Genomic DNA, 23,338 nt, shown 5'->3' with positions numbered 1-23,338 from the left:
AAGCTTGTTAGTTTTCAGCATTGGATATAATGCAGATATGCAGCCTTTATTCGTCAAATAAACTGTTATTTCTATTACAAAACTGGTCTCAAAAATAATAAATGATGGTGTCGGGAGAGAGGGAGAATCTCCCTCTGCCCTTTTCCTTAAGGTTCTTATGGCTGGCCAAATAATTAACAAGACATGTTAGCAGGAGAAAATAATACCAAGTTTAATAACATGTATACATGGGAGAAACTCAGAAATGAGCAACTCATCCCTCTGTCTAAGCTGCTTGCTTAAGTATTGTAGCTAAAGGCGAGGAAGGTGTTGGGGTTGGGTAGTGGTCTGGAACCTCAGAGGGCAAGAAGACAACTCACATGGAGATAGAAATGCAAATGTTCGCCTGACAACTCTTCTCAGGGTCATCTATAGATAATGTGGTCAGGGAGAGATAGAGTTTTTGATAAAAGGGGCTTGGTGTCTTTCCTATTGTAACCTCTATCCTACATTATCTTTACAGCCATCAGGATAATAACTCCTTCCTGAAACAGATCTTTTGTTTTAAATTCTTTAGGCAGTTTGGGAGGGGAAACTCAAATATTATTCCTAAGTTCTCTGAGTCCTTATTGTCCTCAGCTCAAAACAATCTGCATACCAGAGGGGTGCCTCCTGGGGTAGCTTGACCTGAGCACCATCAATGACTAATATTATCTAATGTCTCATAAAGTCTTGTAGGCAATCTAAATAATTTTTGAGAACAGATAACTAAATAGATGTGAAAAAAATGAGTATTAAGTGAACTTTAAACAATAATCATGTGTTATAGTGTATATAGCTTCTAAAGTCTTTTTGGTGACTTAAAACTTGAGAGTTTTGCCAAATTTTATGATAAAAACTCATTGAGGGGCCAGCTCCATGGCGTAGTAGTTAAGTGTGCATGTTCCGCTGCTTGCGGCCCGGGTTCGGATCCCGGGAGCGCACCGATGCACTGCTCGTCAGGCCATGGTGTGGCGGCGTCCCATATAAAGTAGAGGAAGATAGGCACAGATGTTAGCCCAGGGCCAGTCTTCCTCAGCAAAAAGAGGAGGATTAGCATGGAGGTTAGCTCAGGGCTGATCTTCCTCAGGAAAAAAAAAAATTCATTGAGTATCTAGATCATTTCCAAATAAGATAAAATATTAGACATTGATTGCTAAATATAGGTTTATCTACTTTTGGCTTATTACAGAAAAACTAAAAGGTGTTTTGGGTCTATTGGTAAACATGTCTTGTGTTTTATTTAAAAGATTGTACTATAAAGTAACATGTTTCCCAAAATTATAAAAAGTGTCCATATAAATTTGTCAAGCCACGAAATGCTATTGTAAAAGAAACTTTATAATTGCTTACTTAGTTTTTACTTAAAAATTAAGGTTTCTAAGGGTTAAAAATTTCTAATATGTGATTAAGCTACTAAAAAATTAAGAAAAATATGTTTGTATTCAAGGAGAGTAAGATGTGTGTTTTCATTAAGAAGATATGAAAAATGGAAATATTTTTGTTTGGTTAAGAAAGATAAATTTGCCCTGAAAAGTACTAGAAGGAAAAAAAGGAGCTCATGGCACAAATTCTGAATGTAAACAAAAAGTTATAGAAGGTTTGTTGAAGAGAAACCCTGAGAAGTTTTATACATGGTCAAGTTGGCTAAGATTAAACTAAATCCAATTAAGTAAATGATTTTTAATATCAAAACTAAGCTGGTACAAAATTCAAATTTGGTCTTCTTCCTTTTAAAAGGATAATTTTATTCTACTCTTTTTTATCTTCCCCCAAAGCCCCAGTAGATACTTGTACGTCATAGTTGCACATCCTTCTAGTTGCTGTATGTGGGACGTGGGCTCATCATGGCTGGAGAAGCGGTGCGTTGGTGCACGCCTGGGATCCGAACCAGGGCCCCCAGCAGTGGAGCGTGCGCAGTCAACCGCTAAGCCACAGGGCCGGCCCTATTCTACTCTTAATCTACTCTTGATAGAGGTTATTACGTAAAAAGATTTTTCGTTACCTTTGAGTTAAGTTTATCTAAATAACAGAGATCTGTTTTGTTAAGGTAATTTCCTATGTTCAAAAGACTGAGGTCTCTCTATTAAGGTCTTTTTGACTGTTTAACTGCTGTTTGTTAACTAAGCATGATTTCACTGCGACAAGAGGAGCAACTCCTTGATCTTGTCTGACCAAGTGTTTAAAACACTTCTATATTTTTGACAATCTCCCCAAAATTCATATCCTAAATAAAATCTGTCTAATAACCTTTTTCTTTGAGAATTTTCAAAGGGCCCTGGCAATTCTCAAGAAAATTTTCTCTCTTCCTATAAAGAGGAAGATACTAAACTATCTAGGCTTGTTAAGTATGCTAAATTGCAAGGGCAGCATTGTCAAGTAAATGATAAAACTTCTTAGGTTATACTGCGTAGGTAAATATTACTCACTATTTTAACCCTGCTATCTTGCTTCCAACATTACAAGAGGAAGGACCACGACTGCATTCTATTTAATTTGGTTTACAGATGGGTCTTACTTAAGTGATAAACAAGATATTACCAAGCTGGATATGCTGTCCAGCCTCGAGAATGCCTGTGTGGGGGAAGAGGGAGAATCACCCTCTGCCCTTTCCCTTAAGGTTCTTATGGCTGGCCAAATAAATAACAAGACAGGTTAGCAGGAGAAAATAATACCAACTATAATAACATGTATACATGGGAGAAACCAGGGACACTGCGTTTCTCAACACAATAGCAGAAATTCTCATCTTAAATACCGTCTTTATGTAAAGACAGAGGAGGATGTTGGGGGTGGGGGGTGTCAGTTACAGGAGATCACCACTAAAGCTCTGTAAACAAGAGTGAGGTTATTATGCAGATTTAAGGCCTCACCTTCCACATTGATAAGTTTCTAGAAATGAGGTCATACCCCCTCTTCCCAATACAGAGAGAGAGATACCTTTACAAATGGAGATTTCCCTTATAAATGTAAATGTTTGTCTGGCAACTCCTCACAGGGCCATCCAGACAATGTGGCCAGAGAGACAGAACTTCTGATAAGATGGGCTTGTTGGTGTCTTTCCTATTGTAACATCTATTTTACATTATATTACAGCCATCAGATAGAAGATCTGTGACGGGAAAGAGTTACTATGTCAAATTCTTTAGGCAGTTAGTGGGGGAGGTCAAATGTCCATCAGAGAAAACAATCGAGGTAAAGAGATATATTTCAGGGTGGCCAAATCTTGACCTCCCACACCTGCTTATTCCTATTAACTCTGCTAACCCAATAAAAGACTTCTTTCCACAGGCTTGAAAGAAATCGCCACCGAAGAAGAGAAAGAGATATAGGAGTCAAAAGGGGGAGTTTTTGACACCCCGTCACAGATGTGGTTTGCACCCAGTAAAAAAACCCATAGTCCCTATTGGAGCACAATTGCCACTGCTCCAGCATATACACCAATTAACCCATTGGGCACCTGAAAAGATAATTTTGTGGGAAGAGCAATGCTTTTAAAAACCTTCTCCCACAGCGGCTCATAAAGCTATACTGATTGTGTTATATGCCCAAAATATCATCTAGGGACACTACTACATGAATCACAAGGCCACTTTGCCTTTACTAAGGGACCCTTTGAGGTATAGCAATCGGACTGTGTCCAAATGCCACCATCTCAAGGATAGATACATCTTGTAATGACTGCGTGTTCTCACATTGGGTGGAGACCTTTCCTTGCAGAAGAGCAATGGCTCTAATAGTAGGTAAATTACTATTAGAGAGAATAATTCCTGTTTGGGGAATTCCTGCTGAGTTACATAGTGACCAGGGAACTCATTTCACTGGACAAATAATTAGTCTATTTGTAATATTGGGCCAATGAGACAGCATTTCCACTGCGCTTAACATTCCCAACCTCAGGATTGGTGGAAAGAACTAACGGCACAATCAAAACTCAATTGGCAAAGCTTTCAGGAACATTTCTTCTCATGGCTGAAAGCTCTTCCACTACCGCTCCTCAAGCTTAGATCCACGCACTTTGCTAAACATCGGCTGTCTCCTTTTGAGATAATAACTGGACAGCCTATGCAATTAGATAAAGAAATGTATGAATCAACTTCACGTAAAGAAAATATATTAATTACTGCCAAGGTCTCATTGAGACACTTAAAAAAAAAAATATATATATATATATATATGAGAAGTCGGTAGCCGATTCTTTTTACAGAGCCCTCCTGGACCTTAAGGATGATAACCTAGAAAATTTATTTATCAGAAGAGACATCAAATAAAAGACTCTACAGCCCTATTGGAAAGGAACATACCAGGTACTTTCAACCAGTTCGTGCTGTAGGGGGAAGAGAGTGAATCTCCCTCTGTCTTTTCCCTTAGGGTTCTTCTGGCTGGCCAAATAATCAACAAGACAGGTTAGCAGGAGAAAATAATATCAAGTTTAATAACATGTATACATGGGTGAAAGCAGGGACACTGCGTTTTTCAACACAATAGCAGAAATTCTCGTCTTAAATATCATTTTTAGCCAATGACAAAGGAGGATTTTGGGGGTGGGGGGAGTCAGTTACAGGAGATTATCACTAAAGCACAGTAAACAAGAGTAAGGTTTATTATGTAGCTCAAGGCCTCACCTTCCACATTGATAAGTCACTAGAAATGAGCTCATCCCCCTCTCTTTTCCAAACAGAGAGGGAGATACCTTTACAAATGGAGATTCCCCTTATAAATGTAAATGATTATCTGGCAACTCTTCGCAGGGTCATCCAGAGAATGTGGCCAGAGAGACAGAACTTCTGATAAGAGGGGCTTTTTGGTGCCTTTCCTATTGTAACATTTACCCTACGTTATCTTTACAGCCATCATGATAGATCTGTTCCAGGAAGGAGCCACCATGTCAAATTTTTTAGGCAGTTAGTGGGGGAGGTCAAATGTCCCTAGAGAAAACAACCAAGGTAAAGAGATAGATTTCAGGGTGGCCAAATCTTGATCTCCCACAGTCCCGCCTTTGAAACTATAAGTTTCACAATCTTTTTGAAACTTAAAGAAGTTTTATAGTCCAGAAGCTGAGTTGGTAGATTGTTTTATCTCACTGAACACATTTTTTAGTCTTGATAATAGATCAGTTCAATTAAGTTCATTTTAGAAGGTGGTGATGTAGGTGGGCTCTCAAGGTTAAAGATTTTATTTATTTTATTTTTTTTGCCCCCAAAGCCCCAGTAGATAGCTGTATGTCATAGCTGCACACCCTTCTAGTTGCTGTATGTGGGACTCGGCCTCAGGATGGACAGAGAAGTGGTGCCTCGATGCGCACCCGGGATCCGAACCCGGGCCGCCAGCATCGCAGCGCGCGCACTTAACCACCATGCCACAGGGCCGGCCCTCAAGGTTAAACCTATATTGTGGAAGCAAGCAATCAAGTATTTAATAAGAAGCTTTTCTGTGTAAACGAAAGAAAAACAAGGTTAATGGTTAGAGCAAGTTGTAAAGTAGTTTTTGAGTTTAGAGGACAGCCAGTGAAGAAGAATTTTAGATGTCAGCGTCAAAGCATCTTTTGCAGTTTAAAATGTCTCTGATGATGTCATCAAGTAATCTCTTAAGTTTGTATCAAGTCCATCAGCTTCAGTTTGTAAGGCTTCAGGAAAAAGGGCAGGTTCAGTTTTTAGTGATTTTAAATGAAAATGATGGAAAAAATCAAAAACGTTAGTTTGGACATCTGTAGCCAGATATTTTAGGAGACTAGAAGAAATCAGGATCTAGTCTCGTCAACAGATATAAAACAAAAACCTCAAAAGACAATTAACAAAACTAGGATCTAATATCCGCAAATGTATATTATAGTTTTTACTGAAACATAATTTTTTTTTCTAAAATTACCTTCATTTTTATCAAAGATAGCCAAATTAAAACTAACTAGTTTGTAAAGTAAGTCTAGTTCCAATAGAGTTGGCACAATTATTTATATAAATACAGCAAGAATAGCAAGTGATCACATAGGCTCTTTTAAATCTGCTTTGTTGGAACTTTTTATAAGGAATCTTAGATTGAACTTTAAAGGCCTCTCGAGGCCAGGAAAACCAAGCCAAGGATTTTGTCATCAGACTTCGCCTGTAATATCTATAGATTTGGGTGAATTTCTCTCTTCTGAGGTTCTCTCAAAATATTTCGATGTTCCTTGTACCTGTCAGATAAGTGACATTTTTTATTTATCTTGGTAAGTGTTGTTTGGAACATAAGGTACCAGGCCAATAGTTCTACGTGGCTTTATTCTATAAAGTCCAATCTTTATTTCTCAAAAGCTGTATGGTTATATCGCAAATATGATGTTCTAGTCACAGCCTTGGTAATATAACCAGTGTTTTTAATTGTCTTGTTATAAGGAGAACAGATTCTTATTGAACTTATGTAAATAACTATATTGCCATGAAAACAATATTTACTTATTAAGAGTTTTTAAATCTTGGAGGGATCAGGTAGAGAGAAAAAGGTAAATATTTTAATTTTGTTTACAAAAGTATCATTTACCAAATTGTTATGTCATAGCTAGCTCAGGAGAAAAGAGAAAAAGTTTTTCTTAAATCTGAAAAAACAAAACATTAAAAATTTAGCAATACTTTAAATGAACAATCATAAAAATTATAATCATCTTTATCAGTTCATTCAGTCCTGTGTAATCTATTCTTGACCCCAATCTTTTTGTTAGCAGCTTCATGAAGTTATCAGTCTCTCTATCAGATTTTTGTAGCTTTTTTTTTACCAAGTTCAGTTTTATGATCAGAAAGTTTGTCAGAAAGTTTGTCAGAAAGTTTGTCACTGTGTTCTAGTGTAAATGTCAGAGTCTTTTTTATGAATTTTTCTGAAGTTGAAACATATTTTGTAAAAGCATTAGAGCGAAGAAATAAGTCTGCAAACAAGACCTCAAAATGGCAATTGACAAAGAAATTTGGTTAATTTTGTGACATACAACACTTTAAAGTAATAATAACCAGAATTATGACTGATAACCAAGACAGATCAGAATTTTAGTAATGTTATACAATTTTAAAACGCCTATATCAATAACATTTGCCCACATAATAGCACCTAAGCAGACTTATCATTACTTGTCTGACAATGTTTTCTATGTAATTTAACATACTGAATAAGCCTAATAAGTTTAGTATCTTTCTCCTTATAGGAAGAGAGCAAATTTCTTTGAGAAGTTCCAGGGCCCTTTGAAAATTCTCAAAGAAAAAAAGTAAAAATAAAGACTTTATTTAAGATATGAATTTTGGGGAGCTTGTCAAAGATATAAACAATAAAGGAAACAGCATTAACAGTCTAAAAAGCCTTAATAGAGAGACCTCAGTCTTTTGAACGTAGGAAATTATTTTAACAGTTTATTTTTTTTCTGTCTTTTAGGTAGACTTACTCAAAGGGAAAGAAAAATTTTTTATAACCTCTTTATCAAGTTTAAGCAAATTATCTTTTTACGAGAAATTTTAATTTTGCACCAGCTTACTTCTGCTATTAAAACTCATTTACTTAATTAAATTCATTTCAATCTTAGCCAACTTGACCATGCAAAAACTCTTTTTCCAGAATTCCTCTTCTACAAACCTTTTATAACTTTTGTTTTACATTCAGAATTTGTCCCATGACTTTTTTTTTCTTTCTAGTACTTGAGGACAAATTTATTTTTCTTAACCAAACAAAATATTTTTATTCTTTGTTCTTTCTTTATACATCTCATTTTTCTTGTACACAGACATATTTTTTTTAATATTTAGTAGCTTTAATCACATATATTAATTAGAAATTTTAACCTTTAGAAACCTTAATTTCTAAGTAAATACTAAGTAAACAATTATAAACTTTTTTTTACATTAGTATCTTGTGGCTTGGAAAATTTATAAACACTTTATAACTTTTAGAAATATGTTACTTTATAGTACCGTCTTTTAATAAAACACATGTTTACCAATGGACCTGAAACACCTTTTAGTTTTCCTGTCATGAAAAGTCAAAAGTAGACAAATGTACATTTAGCAGTCAATGTCTAATATGTTATCTTATTTGGAAACCATCTAGATACTCAACTGAATTTTTATTATAAAATTTAGCAAAACTCTAAAGTTTTAAGTCACCAAAAAGAGTTTGGAAGCTGTAACCACCATAACACACAATTATTGTTTAAAGTTTATCTAACATTTATCTTTTTCACAACTATTTAGTTACTTATTCTCAATAATTATTTAGATTGCCTACAACACTTTATAAGACTTCAGATAAAATTAGCCATCATTTAAATTACTATTTTTGTTAACCAGTTCTGTAATAGAAATAACATCAGTTTTTTTTTACAAAATTCTATGTCAATTTCATCACCTCTTATACCTTTAAACATAGTTATTATTAAGACTTTTATCACTAGGTCTTGGTCTTTTAATTTTGGACAAGGGAAGCATTCTCAGTCAGACATTTTAAAACATACTCAGGCAAAGTTGATGTAACCTCTTTATATAAAATTAGCTCAAACATTTCAACCGTTATAATTTTATCAACACTTACACTTTTACATGTTCTCAATTTAATTGTAACCTGAGTCAAGGTCTTAAGTCGAGTCAAATTTTTCCGTTCTTTTTTTTTTGGCCTTTTTTCTTAGGTACCAATTAAACAATTATGTGAGAGCACTCAAAAAAAATTTTTTTCCCTCAATTTAGAAGTTTTCCCAATTTAAAGGATCCGTCGTCTGGCCATTGACGAGTAGGATCTTCATTTGTATATTTAGTCCAATAGTGACTCGAACCAATAAGCCTTTTTAAGGAAAGACCTGGAGGTAACTTTCCATGCTTAGAATAAATCTACCATGGACACAAGAGGCGTCCCTGGTGAGGGCGCAGGTGATGTAGCCCCCATGATCCACAGAATTCACTCCCAAAGATATTCAGAGAAAGTAAAGACCTTCGTTGCACAGGTGGTAAGGATGGTGTAGTGAAAACGGTGTCTCCGGTCTCCCACAATAGTGTGGGACGCCTCCAGTCACAGACCCGCTAATCTGTGACACCGGGCAGGCGATACTGGATTGGGATTTTTCCAGCACTAACAAGCAATGAAGGTAAAGATGACAAAAGCCCTTATGGACTGGGACTTTTATGACAAACTCCCCTGAGAGCTTGGCACAGCCAGACAAAGAGACAGTTTGGAACCCCAGTCTACTTGACTGGCCACCAAGGTGCACTCCGGTAAATGCATCTTCTGTATGGTGGAGACCAAGGAGAATATTCTCACTGGTCACAAAGCCAAGTTCTCAGGACGCAGAACAAGACAGAAGGAAAAACCTCATCTGGTTTTTTTTTTCTTATGTGCACAATGACAGCTTTAGCCACGCCTTAGATCTCTTGGAGCCAGAATAATACCTAGCGGGGGAGGTGCCACGGGGTTGGGGTCTGTGTGCTTTACAGAGTACCTCGTCGTTGCACGGACATTTTCTTGCAGTTGCCGGGGGACCTGTGTCATCTACCCCATTCCGTGACCCAACTTATCCTGACACGGGAGTCTTCTGAAAGTGGCGAGCGCCCTAATGGCTCTTAACTGCTCGACCCGCGCCCACCAAATTTGCGGCCTTTTTGGCTTCCAAGATGCCCTTGGCAATGACCTTCACTTCAGGTGCATAATAACCCACAGCAAAGTTTGTAGACGCCAGTCTGGTGAGACCCGCAAACTTACCAGTCTGTGGGGCCGGCCCGGACAGCAGGCTTATAGGGCCTATGCCTGTGTCCTACCCTATGGTATTTCCTTTTTATGACAAAAGACACAGACAAAAGAGAAAAACAGAGACTACCTCTGGGAGGAAAAGGGATCAAGGTCAAAACCAATAGTACTCTACCAAGTTTAAACCAAGAGTCACTAAAAGCCCAAGAAACTAGTTTCCCAAATATTTTCTCTTGCCAAACTAAATTTAGAAAGAGAAAAAATTCTCACCATTTCCTTCCGCCAGACTCCGCAGATAGAGATTACGGGAGGCTGACATGGTAAGAAGTCTTACCTTTTGCCGGCTTTCGTCAGGCATTCCCGTATCTCACCATCTGCAGTAGTCCAGGGAGAAGGCAGGTCTTCCAGCCAGAGAAGGCAACTTGCCAGCCAGTGTGGATCCTGCCGACTACGCCAAAACTGTAGGGGGAAGAGAGTGAATCTCCCTCTGCCCTTTCCCTTAAGGTTCTTCTGGCTGGCCAAATAATCAACAAGACAGGTTAGCAGGAGAAAATAATATCAAGTTTAATAACATGTATACATGGGAGAAAGCAAGGACACTGCGTTTCTCAACACAATAGCAGAAATTCTCATCTTAAATATCATTTTCAGCCAATGACAAAGGAGGATTTTGGGGGTGGGGGGAGTCAGTTACAAGAGATTATCACTAAAGCACAGTAAACAAGAGTAAGGTTTATTATGTAGCTCAAGGCCTCACCTTCCACATTGATAAGTCACTAGAAATGAGCTCATCCCCCTCTCTTCTCCAAACAGAGAGGGAGATACCTTTACAAATGGAGATTCCCCTTATAAATGTAAATGATTGTCTGGCAACTCTTTGCAGGGTCATCCAGAGAATGTGGCCAGAGAGACAGAACTTCTGATAAGAGGGGCTTTTTGGTGACTTTCCTATTGTAACATTTACCCTACGTTATCTTTACAGCCATCATGATAGATCTGTTCTAGGAAGGAGCCACCATGTCAAATTCTTTAGGCAGTTAGTGGGGGAGGTCAAATGTCCCTAGAGAAAACAACCAAGGTAAAGAGATAGATTTCAGGGTGGCCAAATCTTGATCTCCCACAGTGCACAGCAGAATCAAAAGACATAGACTCATGGAGTCACATTTCTTGTTTTAAAAAGAGGCTTTTGCATCTGAGCACGGTACAGTTCTTATTTCTGAAAGCTGACTTCAACTGGCCAATACGAATATCTCCAAACCAGGATGAGAAGAAGAAAACATCACTTGTAGACAGCTGTCCCAAGACTCCGGACCAAGACTGTATTCCCAACCTTAAATCCACTCATTTAAACCTTTGTTATGCTTAAACTGTATACTTATTTTATAATTGTTACAGTTAAGATTTTCAGAATACTATCATACTTAAGGAAGGTGCTTGATTTGCAACAGACTGGTCTTAATGTCCAGGCATTTATCGGGTGGCTCCTAATATAACTTAATGGTTGTATAGAACAAATCTCTGGCCTTGACTACTGGCCTGATGGCTAAAACACTACACCCGATCTTCCCTTAAATGCAGGGAAGGATTCACAGTGACAACTGCTGCCAACCTTCTTCTGCTTAAGGCCAGACGGACTCATTCAGTGTTCCCCTGGTATGACCACCTAGCAGCTAGCTATATTTGTTCCTTTTTTAGGACTAAAGGATGTCACATCACATACAGAAGCCCTTAGTGACAGTCAAGCAGGAATTGCCTTATTAAATACTAAAATGTCTTTAATAAAAAGACTGTCTTTCAAAATAGAATGGCCTTAGATATTTAAACTACATCCCAAGGTGGTACATGTACAATCATTCAAACTGAATGCTGTGTTTTCATAACTGACGAGTCTTCCAATGTGTCATCTCTGCTAAAGCCCATGAAAAAGCAGGTGAATGCCTTAAGCGATCCTGCACCCAGTCTTGAGTTGTTTGGTTGGCTCCCTTCTGGTATTGGTTCCCTTTTTCGATCTGGATAGCAATTCCTATTTCTATTACTTCTTGGAATTCTTGTACTAGCCATAATATTTAAACTAATTGCTGTTTTCTTTTCTCAGTGCTGTGAGACTGTCATGTTTGCTGGAGTAATTAAAGCTGAGGTGGTCGATTGATCTCATAACCTTGGACAAACTTCCCTTTTTTGATAAGGACTACGCCTAAGAACTCATTTTAAAATAATCTTTTCAAAGATGTTAAATTATTATCATTGTTATTGTACTTGTTCTATAATTGTGCATAGCATAAATACGAGTGATAAAAAGCACATACACAATGTTTGTACAACCTAAAATAAATCCAAAACCCATGAAATGCTTCCTCTATTAATATATGTATACCTTTTGCTTGTCCACTGTATTCAATTAAATCCCCCAATGGGGACAAGTGGGCAAATAAATGAGATAAAAGCCTGGCACCGAGGGACATGATGGACCCAGGGCAGGCAGCAACCACCCTGGGGCTGACGGACAATATTTTGATCATCAATGCTTTCTATCAAAATATTATAGATCAAAAAGGGGAAAATGATAAATAAATGGCAAGCAATAGGATATATTGGAGCATATGAGGAAGCCGTTTGGGGTAAAACTAATTCGGCCTGGGTTTGTTTTTCCAGAAGGGCCTGTCGCCTGCATTGTGTATCTGCTTTGCCATGTCCCAAAGAGAAGAGTAAATGCCCTTAAGATAAGGATGCAACTTCCCCCTCCTTGGCATTTCCTTAAGGATAAGCATTTCTCCCTAGGCTAGGATTTGACTGCTGCAGTCATCCTGTGACCACCCAGCTCTAGACAACAGACCTGACACCAGCCATGCCCATCGAGACAGTGGACCTGCTCCCCACTGTGTCCATCAATAGCTATTCTGGCAGGGCAACCTGGCAGGGCGATCTTGTGGTTATTGTAAAAGGGACATTGCAATCTCATGTGATACATACTCTTTCACAGTATATAACCACTCTGTACACACCACTTCTTCGGTGCCATTCCTTCCTTAGGGAAGGAAGGCCCAGGGCCATGGTCCTCAAAAGTTAGTTCATAATAAACTCGCCCCAATTTTGATTTATAGATTGATTATGGATTATTTACATCGACATGTTTTACAAGTAATAAAATATCTTGAAAGGAAACAATAAAGCAGCAGCCCTGCATTACACATGAAAGTTGTGCTCCCCCTGGAGGGAAAATGAGGATACGACATTGGTCGAGTACTTGATTTTATAATCCACTGGTGCCTTTCAAAAATATAGCTATTATTGTAAGAGTAAAGATATCCTTAAGAATAGTGCCACAAAACAGGTTTTCCCAGCTTCTTTTTGTCAGAGCTGAAACCAACATCAGGCTGGGGCACTTGAAGAGGCATGGTGGACTCAGCTGAGGGTTATTTAATTACCTTGAGATGATTAGCCAATAGCGAACAGGATGCAGAATGATTAAAAACAGGTAAAGGGACATAAAGTTGGAAATAATTAAGAAAAATATCGCCTTCAAAATATCCTATCATTATTTTTATAGCTTTTTCTTTTTTTTTTTGAGGCATGACTAGCTTAGTATGTTAGATTTTTCTAAATCCTTATCTCCAGGGCGTATATTACTGAGTTCTTCATTAAATATGATAATGCCAAAGAAAACCTGGACAAAAGTATTCTGTACTATCAACAAGGACAAAACATGTACAACATTGCTCTATACATTAAGATTCCAGCTGTAATAGTCAAGATATATATTCATGTGTGCAAAATTGTAATGATTTTCTATTTTTCTCGGGCTGTGAACCATGGTAAAATATATAATAATAAGCAGAAAACCTGATGAACTATGTGATTTAAAACACCTGATGAGGGCCGGCCCCGTGGCTTGGCGGTTAAGTGCGTGCGCTCCGCTGCCGGCGGCCCGGGTTCGGATCCCGGGTGCGCACCGAGGCACCACTCCTCCAGCCATGCTGAGGCCGCGTCCCACATACAGCAACTAGAAGGATGTGCAGCTATGACAGACAACTATGTACTGGGGCTTTGGGGGAAAAATAAATAAATAAAATCTTTAAAACACCTGATGTTACAGCTTGGACATTCAAGGGTGAAATACATCAATTTAAATTTCACGCCTTCTTTCCTTCTAGCCAGTGAAGTGTCTGGAAGACATAAAATTAATTGAGAGTTAACAGTATTTGGAAGCAGTTGAGGTTAAGCCCTCAACAATGGTGGCCCTTACTTCTGGAGCCATTGACTCTTTGTCATATGTTTATTGTATAGACGAGTTCTCTTCTTAGATGATTTGTGTATGTTTCATAGAAGAGAGACAGGGCAGGAGAATTAACTATCACTCTACACCGGTTCCTTTACTGTATTACCTCATGCAATTCTTACAGTAATCCTTTAAAGTAACTATTATAATTCATATTTAACTGATAAAGAAAACCATGTTTAGGGGCCTGCTCGGTGGCGCAAGCGGTTAAGTGTGCGCAGTCCGCCGCGCCTGCCCAGGGCTCACCGGTTCGGATCCTGGGCGCGCACCGACGCACCGCTTGGCAAGGCATGCTGTGGTGGCGTCCCGTATAAAGTGAAGGAAGATGGACATGGATGTTACCCCAGGGCCAGTCTTCCTCAGCAAAAAAAGATGAGGATTGGCAGATGTTAGCACAGGGCTGATATTCCTCACAAACAAAATAAGACCATGTTTACAAAATTGATCAAGGGTAAGAGGGAAGATCTGAACATCAGTATGTTGGGTTTATACCTCTATTCTCTCCACTGTGATAAAAATGGTACTTCAACATGGGTACTCACCATCTGGCTATTTAATACCAGTTCCTGTCAGCATCATTGGATGAGATGAGATGAGAAGTTTATTTCCAAAGTTATTCTATTATATTTAAACTAACTATTTATGAGTCAGATGTCAAGACATGTTTTAGAGGCAGAGAGAACAACTGATTACTTCACCTACACATTTTTCAGTTTTACTATAACTTTCATGTGTCACATTGTGTCAACTTTACCAACTTTAGTGCTGCACTGTTCTTTTTTAAAAAACTCACAATTTCATTTTCCATGTAAAGCACCTTGCTGTTTTCTTCTTAGTCACTAGATGGCAGTTCTGTATGTCTGTAAATTACCACTGCAGCAGGAAACGAGAGGTCTTAAGCCAGTTTGCTCTGTACAAATGATGGACAAAGGAGGATTTCTGGTCCATCAAGGCTGCCTGTGTTATTCTGTGGCCGTAACGGCGATGTCCAGGATTACTTAGTCAAAGGCACGAAGCAGAGTCAGAAAGCATCCTCTAAGTTCTTTTTCAGATGTGAGTTCAGGCACCTATCCTCTCACCTGAGCACACTGGAGTTTATTGAATGTGTTCTGACTCTTACTTTCTCCCTGTAGTTAATAAGTCTGGGAGCTCCATACCCCTAGAAAAAACACACGACTCATAAAGCCTTTTCTCAACTAAACGGAGTTGAGGGCTATGGTGTTGCCTGAGAGTCTGATGCTTAAAGCAAACGCAGCTGGTGCTCATGTGGAGGGAAAGAGCGTCAGCCACTCCTGGAGGGCTTTTATTGATGCTCCTATGGAATGAGCAAGTTTAAAATAAAACCACATTGCTTAAACCTCACTAACTGATTATTTTATTTTCAAGTAATATGCTGTGAAAATCTGCTATGTCTAAAAAACTATTTCATAAAACTGAAACAATTCTGTTTTTTATTCTCTGGTATTTGAAATACTATTAAAACTGTAAATCCTTTAACATTCTACAATATACAAATAGGCAAATTTCAATTATATTCTCTAAAAATGTTTGCTCCCATGTTAAAGATTAATATATTGTAGCAAAACTGGTTACCACCCAGTTTTTAACTCATTTTTTGCTTTTGAAATTACATATAAAATTTGTGTTTTGAAGTATTTTCCTAAAACTCAGCATCTTTCTGATAAATGGACTAGTTGAGAGGTAACTAGAATGAAATTTGATCTTTAAAACTCTAGCTTTGTGTAAGAATTGATAATATCAGGCAGTTGAATGTTGGGTCTCTCCACATTATGATATTTATTAATTGTGAATAGCCACATCTGTTACGAAGTGCTGAATAATAACAAGAAATTGAACAATATCAGCACTCTCTTAACCCACATGTACCGTTTATATGCAAATAAACTGTCAAAGGTCAGAAAAATGCTTCTGATTTCAGATAACTGGTAAAATACTATCTCATTCCAGTATTAACCTCATTTGAAATTGACTTAAAACTTTTCTCTTAGGATCACTGCTCTTATCAGTGACCCCAGGTCCCCTCAATGTCGCATTTGGTTGCAAACGTATCTGAGGAATTGAATATTCTTTTCCATTTGTTCTCTTGAAGGTATCTGTGATAGTGCTTTTTATACAATGACCACTTGGTACAATTTATTATTAGTTTCAGAAACACCTTGGGCTGGCCTTGTGGCTTAGCGGTTAAGTGCGCGCACTCCGCTACTGGCAGCCTAGGTTTGGAGCCCGGGTGCGCACTGATGCACCGCTTCTCTGGCCATTCTGAGGCCGTGTCCCACATACAGCACCTAGAAGGATGTGCAACTATGACATACAACTATCTAATGGTGCTTTGGGGAAAAAAAAAGGAGGAGGATTGGCAATAGATGTTAGCTCAGAGCCGGTCTTCCTCAGCAAAAAGAGGAGGATTAGCATGGATGTTAGCTCAGGGCTGATCTTCCTCACAAAAGAAAACAAAAAAAGTAACATCTTTATTTAGGAACAAATCAAGGAAACAGATGTCAGGAATGTGGGGTCGCCTAGCTGATGGTGCTTGAGGGATTCCTCACGTGAATCTTGGCATAGAAAAGTTTAAAGAGTAAAGCAGCATTGGTCAGATCACAAGTGTGGGGTGAACATAATTCTGAAGGAATAATGATGGAGACGTAAAAGCAAGAAGCCACTTGAATTGCATTGGAAGGTATTAGACACATCAAAGGGCTGGGAAAAAAACCTTGTTTAATGTAAGCTCTTTCAAAACTCGAAGGCAAAAAGTAATATGAATTTACATGGTAATTATAAACCACAAAACAACAATTCACAAGACAAGTAAACAACTAAAGTAGAAACCAGAGTAAAAAATAATAGAGGTTAAAGGAGAGATGGAGAGAGATGGTTGGGGTCAGAAAACATGGCTTAGTCATCCTTGAAGTCTCCCTCAGACTCTGATCATTCTTAGTGCTCAGTAAACACTTTGAGCCCATGAGCCTGGGGAGGGGCAAAGTGAGAGGTGGTTGGGAGGGGAGACAATGCGAGGATACCCTTGTGGAGGCACTGACATTGAAAATCAGTGACATTTTGCCAAGGTGTTTACCATAATATATTAAGGATTATCCTGGAAAGATAAGGATTTTTCTGGAATGTGCGTTTTCATTTTGTGGAAACTCCAACTAGCCCAGAGAACAATTTAGACATTTCAGCTTTAGAAATAAAGAGAGGGGCCAGCCCTGTGGCACAGCGGTTAAATGCACATGCTCCGCTGCGGCGGCCCCGGGTTCACAGGTTCGGATCCTGGCGCGCACCGATGCACCGCTTGTCAAACCATGCTGTGGTAGCATCCCATATAAAGTAGGGGAAGATGGGCACAGATGTTAATCCAGGGCCAATCTTCCTCAGCAAAAAGAGGAAGATTGACATCGGAAGTTAGCTCAGGGCTGATCTTCCTCACAAAAAAAGAAAGAAAAGGAAATAATGAGAAACTTTTCTGTCAGTTTTAAGAATGAAAACCAGTTAGCATCTGGAAAACAGTTGCAATTTAGGATGAGAATGTGGAGAAAGAATTAGATGTCACACGTTGTTTTTGCTTTTATCTAGGGCAGCAAGGCTTGCAGGGGGAATGAAGTTCCATCTTTGCTCTATTGAGTTTGAGAAGGTGTAAAATTCATTGGTGCTGGGCAACACTGTTGACCTGTGGAGAAACACAAATGGTTCAAGCAGCTGATCTAAAGGAATAACTGAGCTCATAAAAGTTCTTAGCTAATAAAATGTGCTTCTTCTTTATTGAACTTTACTGGACATCCATTGACCTATATGTGCAAGGTATTTGTGGTAGGTATTGAAGGAAATACAAAGAATTATAAGGTTCCAAGCTCCTCCACATACATGAAATGGTTTGCAAGATGTATTTAGATTCTGCCAAGGTATTTAGTGTATGTTGTATTACAGAACTTAAAAAAATGGAAATGTTATTGAGAAATTGTAATTAAGGACAGCCTCTTAGGAGAGGTGGACTAGATCAAGTCCTCAAAGGGACCACTTTTGGGCAGGTGGAGGGAAGAAAGAGTGAGGATTTCAGATGGGGGAAGAGGGGAAAGGTACAGACGTAGAAAGGAACATGGCATTTGGGCATGGGGGTGGGGAGGCCATGACAGGCACAGTCTTCCCGTGACTGAGAGGCAGCTCAGTTTCCTCCTCCAGGAGCCCAGCACTGCTTCCCACCTCCTGGCCTCCTCCACCTGCAGACCCCCCGCCTGAGCCAAGGCCTATCTTATCTGGATCGCTGCCTAATCTCCCAACAGGTCCCTTTACTTCCAGTCTTAATTTCTTCTAATCTTTCCTCCACAATGCCTCCAAAGTTACCTTCTAGAATCCAAATTTGCTTAAATCTGACATCTGCTTAGACTCTTTCAATGACTGCTCAGAGCATCCGTGAGATCATTCAGACTCCTGAGCTGGACACGCAGGCTTTGCCTTGCTGTCCTCATCTTTAGCCTCATCACCCACTGTGTCTTACATGTTCGCTTTGTTCCAGCCTTAAAAATACCCCCATTTTCTGAAAGCTTTAGCATCCTTTACATCTGTCTTTTTATATGTGTTTCTTCTGTCCTCCTACTCCCTTTTTTGATCAACTTAATTCCTATTTCTTAATCTAAACTCATGTCAAATGTTCCTTCCTCTTGGACACTTTTCCTGAGAGGTCTCCATCTAGAGACCCCTTTTGATGTCCCCACTCTGGGACCCTGTACTTATCTACTTTTCCATAACTGTAGTTTTATTCATGTCTCATAGACAGTGAGCTCCTTAAAGCTGAGACTATCCTTCTTCTTGATGAATAAATGGCAAGCAATAGGATATATTGGAGCACATGAGGAAGCCATTTGGTGTAAAACTAATTGGGCCTGAACTTGTTTTTTTTTCTTTTTCCCCAAAAGGGGCCTGTAGCCTCTGTTCATCCATTGTATATCCGCTTTAAGCAATTAACATGTCCCAAAGACAAAAGCAATGTCCTTAAGATGTAAATGCAACTTCCCCTACATTGGCATTTCCTTAAGGATAAGCATTTCTCCCTAGGCTAGGATTTGATTGCTGTGCTCATCCTGTGACCACCCAACTCGAGACAACAGCCACGCACATGGAGACAGCAGACCTGATACCCACTGTGTCCATCAATCGACGTGCTGACAGGTCGACGTCATGACTACTGTAAAAGGGACATTGCAATCACATGTGATACATGGTCTTTGATGGTCTATAACCACTCTGTACACCTCACTTCTTTGGGCCTCCATTTCTTTGTGAAAGGACTCTCCTGGGCTTTATGGCCCTCAAAGGTTGGCTCATCATAAACTCAACCCAATTTTGATTTATAGATTGGTTGGATTATTTGCGTCGACATTCTATTAGTCCTTCCAGTATCTAAACACAGTACCTGACACCTTTGGGGCACTCAGAAAATGTTTGATGAGTGAATAAGTATGTGGGAGACCACACTGACTGGAGCAGAAGGGGCTTTTCAGGGAGTGGTAGAAAATCCGCTCACATTCCTACCATAGTGGTTGAGGCTGTGGGCTTTGGACCAGTTTGTCTGGGCACCAATCCCAGTTATTCCACTTTTAACTGGGGAACAGGTGCAAAGTATTTACTCTCTGAGCCTTAGTTTCCTCATCTATAAAATGCGGCTACTGATAACTCTTGTCTCATAGGGTTTTAGTGAGATTTAAATGCATTAACTTATGTAAAGTACTTAGAAGAGCTCCTGGGACATAGTAGGCACTAAAATTTAGCTACCTTAAGTTATCCTTATTGCTCTTATATCTGAGCAATACTCTGGTTTTGAAAAGATGCTTTCATAATATAGTTGATCCTCATTATTTGTGGATTCCGTGTTTGCACACTTGCCCACTAGCTAAAATGTACTGACAGCCCCCAAATCAACACTGACAGGGCTTTCATGTCCATTTGCAGATATGCACAAAGTGGTGAAAAATTTGATTCACTGGACGTGCATGTTCCCAGCTGAGGGGGAACCAGGTGACGTTCTGCCCTCGTTTCAGCCCATACTGTAAACAAGTGTCCTTCTTGCAGTCTATTTAGTGCCTCATTTCTTATCTTTTTGTGCGTTGTGTTGGTGATTTTGCTGTTTAATATGTCCCCCATGTGTAGTGCTGCAATGCTGCCTGGTGTTCCTCAGGGCAGGAGGCTGTGACGTACCTTTACAGAGAAAGTATGTGTGTTGGACAATCTTCTTTCAGACGAGGTACAGTGCTGTTGGTGTGAGTTCAATGTTAATATATCAACAATATATATTAAATAAGGTGACTTTAAAGAGAAACACACAGAGAACAAGGTTATGTATTGATCAGTTGAAGAAATTGTGACTAAGGCTTGCAGCAACCTAACCCTGCATTTCCTGTAGTAGCAGTGGGTCATATTCACCGATTCAGTGTTCACAGCGACTTTATAGAATGTCACACTGTGCATAACGAGAACTGACTGTATCTTATGTAATCCTCACGTACTTCTTTATAGTAGGCAGTGTAGGGAACAGGGTGTCCACATTCTACAGGCTATTACAAACCTTATGAGCCAAGTAGAGAATTTAAAATGTCTTGTGCTCAGCATAAGAGCCATGAGATTTTGAGCAAGGAAGATCTATGATGAACTGATGTTTAAGGAACAATTACCTGGCAAGAGAATGTAGTATTGAGAGGAAGAGGGAGAACTGAGCTGGAAAGGAGGACCAGCTGTTAAATTCTCCAAGTATTCCCATTGTTAGGTGAGGAGATTCGGATCTAAGGTGCTGATGTGATAAAGGAAAAGTAGCAGCCAAAGGATGAAATAATGGATTTGGTAACCATATATAGGGTGTAAGTTAGGCTGTGGTTCTCAAAGTGGGGTCCCTGGACCAGCAGCATCAGCATCACCTGGGAACTGGGTAGAAATGCAAATTCTGCGGTGCCGCCACAGACCTGCTGAACTGGAAACTCTGCAGTGGGGCCCGGCAATCGGGGTTTCAACAAGGCCTCCAGGTGCTTCTGGTGCCCATCAAGTTTAAGAACCAATGAATTAAAGAAATGATTCCAACACGTCACCATGCCCAGGTAAGCTCCCTGGCAGCGTGGTGGTATTTGTTTAGAGGATAAGATGCATTTTAAATTTTAGGAAAAAGTAGTTCAGCGTCTGTTTCATCATAAGGATTCCAGAGATGCCATTTTAGCTCTCTGCGTTTAGGCTCTTTTTTCCACAATATGTTCTCTTTTAGAGACCCTTTGGTAACTTATTTACCACTTACCACATGTTCTGAGAGTCCCTTCTTTCTTGAAATCCCCTTTCAGACGTGAAAATATACTTTATTTTTTGTTCACAATCTCTTTTATTTAAAATCTGGATTTCTCTTCCTATAGGATCATGTATTGCACATGCAGCCTTACTGTAAACGTGGAATGCCATTGGTTTGTTCCAAAACCTTAGAATGTTTTAGAATTTAGAACCTGATGTTGGCCGGCCCCGTGGCTTAGCGGTTAAGTGCGCGCACTCTGATGCTGGCGGCCCGGGTTCGGATCCCGGGAGCGCCCCGAGGCACCACTTCTCCGTCCAACGCGAGGCCGAGTCCCACGTACAGCAACTAGAAGGATGTGAACCTATGACGTACAACTATCTACTGGGGCTTTGGGGGGAAAAACTGAATAAATAAAATCTTAAAAAAAAAAAAAAAAAAAAAGAACCTGATGAATAGAGAATTTATATGCTTCTGTGTAGGACTCATATTTTTCAGATGTCTAGAGGTATCCCAACTTGCCAGTAATGTGGCCTTAGATTTAGCAGAACTTCAAAATCTGAATATAGTAGAAAATGAATTACATCTCTCATATTAACATTTACAAAATAAATGATCACAATGTTAACTTACCAATAAGCACTTTCTATATTCTCGGCTCTGAAAGTATCTTGCTTACACAATAACCATGACAAAGTTTCAAAGATGAGCCAATTAACTTTTCAGCAAAAGCTTGACTTGAGTGTATCTTGGCTTCCTTTTTGACAGTTTTAGCCTTAATGTTACAGTATTGTTTTCTTTTTCTAGGAATCAGATAATCTTGTATTTGGTGAACATTTTAATTTTTAATGGCCACTTGTATTTTGTGATATGCACGTGTTCAAACAATCTATAAGAACCAACCATTACCACCCACATATAAGATTATACAGGAATGGAAGAGTTTTGGCTGACTTATTGTATATAATTGTTCAGCCAAAGCAGATGGCAGACTGTACCACTTACAATGATTTAGAGGTTTGAAGCAGTATTTTTAAATACAAATAATCTCAAAATTGGTAATATATAAAATATAATTCTGTGTTAACTAACCAAAAGAGTTAAATTTGTTATCTTTCCTCCATTTATAAGGATGCACCCATTATATAGATTCTGTACAAAATTGCAGAGATCACTTTTTTCCTTTTCAAAGTTTATTTATTTTAATTTTTAAAGTAAGAACCTTAGTGTTGGGTAAACTGCTGCACAATTACTGGAAATGCTGAGAGTCTTTTTGAAAAGTGTGGAAGTCTAAAGACAATGAAAAGTACATTTCTCCAATGTCAAGTCCTTTGAGCCTCTGTCTAGTTGTACACTGAAGAGATGGAAGATTAAGTACCAGCACAGGACACAAGAGAACAGGCTGCCAACTTGAGACCTTCCCACTGACCACAGTGTGCCTGGCAGACGCTTGGAGATTAAATCTGGGCTTTGTCCATGGGTGGGCCCTGAGAGGAGGATTTTGCTTAAATGACCAGAGAATAGACAACATTTTTTCTTGATAATAAGTAATACCATATAAATTTCTTTATAAATCTCTGAATAAAATTTAAAAAATATAACCCGTACAGATTCAACTCTTACTGACAAGCCCCACAGCCTTCTCTAGAAAGCTCAACAGAAAATGTCTCAGCTGACTGTGAATTGGTCTTCTCTGAAAGCCAGCCAGCCCTTCACTGATAGCCTTGGATGAGGAAGGCCAGATACAATTCTTTGAAGATGTTTAGCTGAATTCAGAACCAAAAATCCTACCTCCAGTTGGCTCCTCTGTGAGAATGGATGACCAGCCTTATTTCACAGGCTGGGCAGATGAGGTTTCAGATGAGCTTAAATGCTCTGTTCCCCAGTGATGGAAAAGCTGGATTGTGACTTTGATTCAGAGCTGAGATTTTACAGATAAAGATAGGGTCATAGAGGGAAACAAAGATTTCAGCAAATTGGTTTTTTGTTCTCTACAGTGGGAGTAATTTAACAAGCAGATAGTCTCTCACTCCAACTTCTCTTCCCTGTTCTCTATTTGTAATATCGCTGTAAAAATTCTCTCTATA

At 39.1% G+C, this 23,338-nt stretch overlaps 1 long non-coding RNA gene across 4 annotated transcripts in view; it reads right to left on the bottom strand.

The window, feature by feature from the left end:
* LOC147911266 (uncharacterized) overlaps positions 1-23,338 on the bottom strand; it is a 46,331-nt gene that overhangs the window by 9,393 nt on the left and 13,600 nt on the right. For 2 of the 4 annotated variants that reach the window (XR_015551328.1, XR_015551330.1), the window contains exon 3: positions 14,772-15,137. This is a non-coding gene — a long non-coding RNA (uncharacterized LOC147911266). Of the gene's footprint in view, positions 1-1,450; positions 4,401-14,771; positions 17,664-23,338 lie in introns of those variants that run through there. The other 2 variants (XR_015551329.1, XR_015551331.1) reach the window with 2 other exon arrangements.

This window comes from Ceratotherium simum, unplaced genomic scaffold (assembly GCF_057802395.1).
Source record: "Ceratotherium simum simum isolate JZ-2026a unplaced genomic scaffold, ASM5780239v1 HiC_scaffold_44, whole genome shotgun sequence".
Classification (NCBI taxonomy): domain Eukaryota; kingdom Metazoa; phylum Chordata; class Mammalia; order Perissodactyla; family Rhinocerotidae; genus Ceratotherium; species Ceratotherium simum.
Note: the sequence above shows the minus strand (reverse complement) of the source record. Positions and strands in the feature narration are given on the sequence as shown.